The following is an 8246-nucleotide window of genomic DNA, read 5'->3' on the forward strand; positions in this document are numbered from 1 at the left end:
AATAAGATATCATAAATGTTTTCCATGTTGATGCTACATGGTCTTCATAATCCTTACTTTTATGGATGCATAATTTTCCATTGAATTGATGTATTATAATTTATTTAACCCATTAACATGCGGTATGTTATTCAGATTGTTGCCAACTTTTCACTACAGTAAAAAATGGTGTGAGTATCTTTCTATTTATGTCATTTTTTAGATGGTCTTGAAGAAAAATTCCCTATAGTAGGATTTAGATGAACGATTATGAATAAGACAAATATCAGTGATTTTACTTATCAGTCAGAAACTGCTATTAGCTTCACTTACTAAAATATATGCTCTCCTTTCAGGGGAAGTGCTTTTATTTTTCTCATTTCTTAGTTGCCTCAGGACTTTCCCAGTTGTGCTCTAGTATTGTCCTCTGGTCTTTTCCACAACTGAGGAATGAGGAACCTTGTAAAAAAAGACCATTCATTGCCTGTTACCTCATTGCAGAGGTCATACTGGCCTACATTCGCTCAGTTCCATCCTGTAATCATCACTACTCCTTGGCTCTGAATAGCCTTTCTCAAAGCAGAACCACATAACCTCCTCTTGATGACAGCGCTGTCCTAACTCACTCACACGAAGTAATGAGTTAACTTATCCCAAGTTATCACAGGCTAACTTCTTAAAGTGGCTTCTCCCTTCCTCTTTGTAATGATGTAAAGGTTATCTTTCATTACGAAAGAATAAGATAGCAAGTTATAAAGCACTAGCTGTGAAACTCAAGAGTGTGTTCAAAAGTGAGTTGGTTATTAGAACAAAAGAAACATATGAGGACCTTTGTCCTTTCTTCTTGCTACTAAAGTCTCTTCTCCAGGGACTTAGACATTCCTTCAAGGGTAAAATAAATAGTTACATGTAATAAAAGGTACTTTTTCCATGGCCCTGAGAGAAAAACCACCACTTCACACCCTGTCTCTCCTTGCCAGACACTTCTAACTAGGTGAAAGACTGTGCTGGCCAGGTCTCCGGGCAGGTGGTATCCAGTACCACACTAAAATATATGCTCAGTGCAGTAATGAAACGAGAATGGAGACAGCTAATGAATGATGAGTGTGGGAATGAACAAAAGTGAAGTGATGAAAAGGTACAGAGAAACCTGCCTTCACTGCCCACGTGGGAAGAGGCAGTATTCTAATATTAACTTTTGGAGTATTACAGATATTTGCTGCCTATCTGCAATGCCCCCATCATGGCTAGCCACTGAAGGTGTATCATAATTACTTATCTTTGACCCTCTAACTCCAATTTCCATGAACTCCCAGGAACCAGGCAGCAACAGCACACAACAAACCCTAAGACTTAATTTTTACTGAGGCATTTCAGAGCCCTACATTTTGTTTTAAAGCATAATGAGGACAGTACATGCGTAGATGGTCAGAATTTCCAAGAGTCCAGAGACAACTCTGGGAAATCTGACATTAGGTTCTATCAAAACCATCTCACATAATGCAGCAAAACAAGTGTCGAGTGTAAAAGTAAGTCAACATACTAAGTAGAAATAAATGCAAAGCCAGATCTAAAGTTAATCTAAATTAATTAAAAGATAACTTGGAAAGTTCTATTTAGATTGTCAGGAACAAAACCGACTGAAAATATTTTAAATGTCTATAGATTATTTTTAAAAATGCAAACTTGAAACTGATTAATTAGAGATTAAATTAATCTGCATGACATTTTATGTCAGGCAATGAAGAGGTGTAAAGGACAATTTATCACACCATATGTTTGTCTTTCCTGAATTTCTTGAGAGAGACTATAAAATAAGCATAACGAAATAAAAACAAAACTATTTTATTTTCTGGCATACCCTGGAGACATTGTGGGTTTGGTTCCAGACCATCATAATAAAGTGAATATCACAATAAAGTGAGTCACACAAAGTTTTTGGTTTCCCAGTGTATATAAAAGTTATGTTTACACTATACTATAGTCTATTAAGTGTGCAATAGCATTATGTTTGAAAAATGTACATACCTTAATTAAAAAATACTTTACTGCTAAGAAATGCTAATGATTATTTAAGCCTTTGGTGAGTTGTAATCTTTTGCTGGTGGAGGTTCTTGCCTCTATGTTGGTGGCTGCTGACTGGTCCACGTGGGGTGGCTGAAGGCTGGGGTGGCTGTGGCAACTTCCTGAAATGAGACTACAATGAAGTTTGCTACATTGATTGACTCTACCTCTCACAAAAGATTTCTCTGTAGCATGCGATGCTGTTTGATAGCACTTTACCCACTGTAGAATTTCTTTCAAAATTGGATTGAATCCTGTCAAACACTGCAGTTGCTTTTTAAACTAAGTTTAGGTAATATCCTAAATCCTTTGTTGTCATTTTAACAATGTTCAGAGCATCTTCACCAGAAGTAGCTCCCATCTCAAGAAACTGCTCTCTTTGCTCATTCATAAGAAGCAACTCCTCATCTGTAAAAGTTTTATTATGAGACTGCAGCAGTTCAGCTATACTTTTGGGCTCCACTTCTTATTCTGGTTCTCTTGCTATTTCTACCACATCTGTAGTTACTTCCTCCACTGAAGTCTTGAACCCCTCAAAGTCATCCATGAGGATAAATTTATCCCAAATGCCTGTTAGTGTTGATATTTTGACCTCCTCCCATGAATCATGAATGTTCTTAAATGGCTTCTAGAATGGTGAATCCTTTCCAGCAGGTTTTCAATTTACTTTGTCCAGATACATGAGAGGACTCATTATCTATGGCAACTATAGCCTTACAAAATGTATGTCTTAAATAACAAGACTTGAAAGTCAAAATGACTACTTGATTCATGGGCTGCAGAGTGAATGCGTGTTAGGCATGAAAACAACATTAATCTCCTGGTACATCTCCACCAGAGCTCTTGGGTGACCAAGGGCATTGTCCATAAGCAGTAATATTTTGGAAGATATTTTTTTTCTGAGTAGTATGTCTCAACAGTGGGCTTAAAATGTTCAGTAAACTATGCTGTAAGCAGATGGGCTGTCATCTAGGCTTTGTTTTTCCATTTACAGAGCACAAGCAGAGTAGATTAGCATAATTCTTAAGGGCCCTAAGATTTTCAGAATGATAAATGAGCATTGGTTTCAACTTTTAGTTACCATCTGCATTAGACTCTAACAAGAGGGTCAGTCTACCCTTTAAAGCTTTGAAAACAAGTATTGACTTCTCTTCTCTAGCTATGAAAGTCCTAGAGGGCATCTTCTTCCAATACAAGACTGTTTTGTCTACACTGAAGATCTGTTGTTTAGTGTGGCCACCCTCATCAATGATCTTAGCTACATCTTCTGGGTCATGTGCCGCAGCTTCTACATCAGCACTTGCTGCTTCACCTTGCACTTGAACGCTATGGAGACGGCTTCTTTCCGTAAACCTCATGAACCAACCTCTGCTAGCTTCAAACTTTTCTTCTGCAGCTTCCTCAGCCTTCTTGGCCTTCATAGAATTGAAGAGAGTCTTGCCCTGGATTAGGGTTTGGCTTAAGGGAATGTTGTGGCTGGTTTCATCTTCTATCCAGACCCCCAAAAACTTTCTTTGTATCAGCAATGAGGCTGTTTCACTTTATCACTTTTTTGTTCACTGGAGTAGCACTTTTTTCTTCAAAAACTTTTCCTTTGCATTCACAACTTGGCTGTTTGGCATAAAAGGCCTCGCTTTCCACCTGTCTCAGCTCTCAACATGCCTTCCTCACTAAGCTTAATCATTTCTAGCTCTTGACTTAAAGTGAGAAACGTGCGACACTTCCTTTCACTTGAACACTGAGAGCCGATGCAGGGTTATTAGTTGGCCTAATTTCAATATTGTTGTGTCTCAGGGAATAGGGAGGCCTGGGGAGAGGGAGAGAGATGGAAGAACAGCTGGTCAGTGGAGCAGTCAGAACACATCTAACATTTGTTGATTAAGTTCAATGTCATATGGGTGTGCTTCGTGGAGCCCCAAAACACAACAGCAACATCAAGGATCACTGATCACAGATCACCATAACAGATATAGTAATAATAAAAAAAGTTTGAAACACCATGAAAATTACCAAAATGTGACAAGAGACACGAAGTGAGCACATGCTGTTGGAAAAATGGCTCCGGAAGACTTGCAGGTTGCTGCAAAACTTCAATTTGTAAAAAAACACAGTGTCTGTGAAGCACAGTAACGTGATGTGCAATACAACGAGCCTGTGTAACGCTGGCTGCGTTTCACCGAAGTGTGGTTTGCTTAGCCTGTTTTTCCCCTCAGTAAGTGAGGACTTGTGCACCGGGAGTTTGCTTGGGAAAGCTAGACCTAAAAATGGGAGCAGAGGGAGGGAAGCAGGGAGAGGAGGAAGGCCGGTGTGGGGGACGGTCTTGGGCTGGCCACTGCTCTGGGCCACGGAGACTCTCTGCTAAGCATTGTGGACTGTTCCTCAGGCTGGAGCACCCAGGGATGGAAGTGGGGGACACTCGTCCACCAGCTCCCACACGCATACTCAGCAGCGAAGAGCCCAGCATCGGGGAGGCAGGCTGTGGCGCTTCTGAAGTTCATACACATTTCAGGTCAACTGGGTATAGAGGGTCATAACTCGGTCTCCTTCCTTCCTTTTTGATATGAGGTTAAGGAGGACTGGGCTAATGGAGTAGCCAGAAGCCAACATAATTTAGCTCTAAATGGTCTCTCTCATGCGAATGTTTAGATATCACTTTAAGATGTAAGATAGAACAAGTTTCTCTTGCCAGTGTCTGAAAAAAAAAATCTGTCACGAGTTGGATATGCAGAGAATAATCAATATCTATGGATTGGTTTGCTTTGGATTGAAGAGAATAACCCACTCTTAGGAGCATAGCAATGAGCATTTTCCACATATTTTTAGAAGGTGAAATAATACTGACATTTAAAAAAAGAAAGATTTGTACATTATGCATAAACTCTGGATCTCTGAGTATTCCAGTGTTCTGGGTGCCCATGTTATCGCAGTTACGTCCCCATGCCAGGAAGCTTTGGGAAGGTGAGCCTCTTCTCTCACACTTGGGAGGTGCCTGGGATGAGAGAGGTGTGCATTCTCCTGGTTGCTGTTTGTCATCTGTCCCTTAGAGCTCCTCCTCCTGCCTCAGTCGCCCAGGCATGTTTTGTCACCCTCCTGCTAGCTGCTCTCTCCTTTCCTCATCCTTGCCCCAAGCATGCATAACCTCCCCTCTCCTCCATTCCCCAAGGTAGCTCTACCACAAAGCTACAGTCACAGGATTTTACTAAAGATTTGGGAATAATAGAGGGATCACAGCACAGCTGAAGGAGCTAACTGAATGGCAGTTAAGAAGAACTTAGTCAGCCCCTGTGCAGGGGTATCTGTTAGGGGCTATCATTCTCTCCAGCCTCAAATACCCTGGGATGCTGGGGTCTGCATCTTCTCACTTTCTCACATTTCCTGGGGCCCCTTATACTTCCTTCCCCTCTTTTTGCCAGGGGACAAGTTGAGAATCTCTGTCACTTTATTAAGCAGCACAATATAGCTCCTGCTGTTTTTCCATCTCTTTCTCCCAGACTAGTCCAGAGGCTGTTCTTTAACAGAATAACAATAAGACCCAGAAACAAACCTTTCCAAATAAAAGTGATAAATTCTTCCACTCATTCAGAACACAGCTCCAGTGTGTTTACTTTTTAAAAAGTCCATTTTATTTTCTTCATCTATAAACAAAAGTTCAATTTTCCAAAGTAGGTTTAGAGCTAGTTTAACTTTGAAACCTAAGTAGGATTCCAGACAAATGTCAGGATTTTGCATGGCTGAGGCTGATGAAGAGAGATTTTTTAATAGAAGAATATTTAAATTCATCTCCCAGCCAGAACAGAGGAAAGGCATAATGAAGATTTTTCCCCAGAGTTAAAGGACAGAACCAAACACTAGAAATTTTAATTATGATGGCTTTACTGATGAATCATATGGCTTAGAGATGCCATGTGCACTGAGATAAATAGAACCGAATATTTAACCAGGTAAAAGGAGGAAAATAGAAGAGCCACAGAACAGTATAATTAATTGAAAGTCTTGAGTTATAAACTAAGACATGAAACCTCTCACATTGGCATCAGAAAGTTCATTTATTTCCCCAAGAGTTTCCCTCTCACTCTAACTTAAGATGGAATAAACCCCCTGGTGTGGGAGGTAGAATTTGAGGCGACTTATTTCTTCACGAGTTGGTGGAGGACATTTGGACAAAAGCAGTCCTTTGTTAATGCTTGAAAGCAACCAGGTGATGTTTATAGCAATGCTGGTGATTAACAAAAGACATTATGAGTGAAAGAGGAAAGAACTACCCATCCTACAAAATGTAAAACCTAAGCACAATTTGTCTAAGCCAAGTGACAAACTGCATCCAAAAACATGCATGTGCTGAAATCAATTAAAGCTACAGAGTACATCCTGAGCAGCTGCAAGCAAATATTTACTGTATTAGAACATTTCTAAGGTCTTTGGTGAGAGGTAAACTAGGAGTAGAAACTGTCTTGAAAGAGTTATTCTGAAACTGGATTAGTTTGCCATTCAAGAAAAGCAATTGTATTCCTTTTGAGGTGATTTTCCTGGTCAGCCACACCGACGGGACTCTTTATAGTACTTTGAAATGCTGACAAACTGTGTATTCAGAGTTCTTTAAGCAAATTTATTTTTATTCTTCATGCACTAAACTTGCATCCAGCATCACCAGGAACTCAGGGGCAGTGTCTTTGTGAAGAGCATTTTGCTCTGTTATTCCTAAGAACTAGGAGAGAACAGGCTCGGGGTAAGGGGAGTGGGTTTGGGACTGGGGCATGCTTTGGACATCAATTCCACTATGGGCCCTTATGGCCACTCTCTATTGTCCTGAAGATGATCTGCTTGGCTCTTCACTGGTGCAAGTGAAACTTGTAGACACCCACACAGTGGTGCCCAGCAAATTCTGTGACTTTGATTGTTCCCAACCACGTGTTATTTCTCAAGCCCCCATGCATCCTGTAAAATGCCACCTGTAGATACCTTTGCTAGCACAGGTGTTCCCCGGGTTCCAAACCTGCTTTATATCCTAATGCTTAGGACTGTGCCCAGCCTTGGTCTGGATGGCACATGGCTTCTCTCCAGCATGTTGTCTCACAGACCTTTCCCCTCTGCTCTGTGTAGGTTAAGCGATGCTCCATCCCCTTGCCAGCATGAGTACCCCAGAGCTTGCATGCCAGGTCAGCTCAGAGCTACCGAACGTTCCTTTCTCAGAGGAGAGAATGGTTACTTCAGCCTCGTTAGATCATTTAAGGAGCCAAAGTCTGCTCTGCATCTGGCCAGCCTTCCTGTGATCTTGTGGCCTCTTATTTTAAAGATGTGATTAATACTTTGACCTAGGCCACAGCTCTAGCATCTAAGTCCCTGTGTCATCTGCTTCTCAGCTACATCTGGGTCAGAATCCTTACTTTGATTACCCATCTGCTACTCAAGTTTCTCTGGGACTGACTGGCAGTATGGCTTTATCCTACCCTCCTTTCCAGGGATTGGGAATCTGTCCTTGGGTAGAAGTCCTTGTGTCTGCATTGCTGCTGCCCATGACCACACCAATCCAAGGCCGATTTCCTTGCTGCTTGGTGCTTCCTCCCTACTTTACTGTAGCCAGCCCTATCCAGCTGTTGACTGGGCTCCGGTTCATGCCTGTGGCCTATCACTGTGACTACACCTTCTCCTTGTCCCCAAACTCTCTCTGGTTCCATGTTCTGGCCATCTCTGATCTTGATTTTTAAATAGCTAGTCAACATCCAGTAACAGTATTATCTCACCTTTGTTGAGCACTTCCTAAGTGTCAAAATTGGGTTCATTGTCTCTAAGCCTCATGACATCTTCAAAGTCACTCTCAGTACCCTATTTTATAAATGAGAAAAATGAGACTTGGATAAATGACATAACCAGAAGATGGAGGAACCAGAATCAGACTATGGTCTTGCATCAAAACATAAGCTCTTCCATTTCAACAAATGGCCTTCCCTTGAGAACAGCTGAAGTATATTATCTTTAATCGTCACCATGTGGTTATCTTCATTTACAGGTAAATGTACTGAAACTTAGGGACCTTGTGGGTGAGGGAGCCAATATTTGAGTCAACATTGACTCTGAAAACCTTGCTCTTTCCACTATACAATGCTGTCTTCCACTATGGCACTTCTTATGTACTTTATAAATTGTATATTGCTTCGTAAACACTTAGATTTCAGCCTGCAACCAGTTTAAGTGCCTCTATAATG

General features: G+C 41.1%; 1 pseudogene; it reads right to left on the reverse strand.

Annotated features, from left to right (window-relative positions):
- Positions 1-2051: 2051 nt before the first annotated feature.
- On the reverse strand, positions 2052-3796 carry LOC134380935 (tigger transposable element-derived protein 1-like; annotated as a pseudogene).
- Between the last annotated feature and the right edge of the window lie 4450 nt (positions 3797-8246).

Source organism: Cynocephalus volans, chromosome 6 (genome assembly GCF_027409185.1).
Source record: "Cynocephalus volans isolate mCynVol1 chromosome 6, mCynVol1.pri, whole genome shotgun sequence".
NCBI lineage: Eukaryota > Metazoa > Chordata > Mammalia > Dermoptera > Cynocephalidae > Cynocephalus > Cynocephalus volans.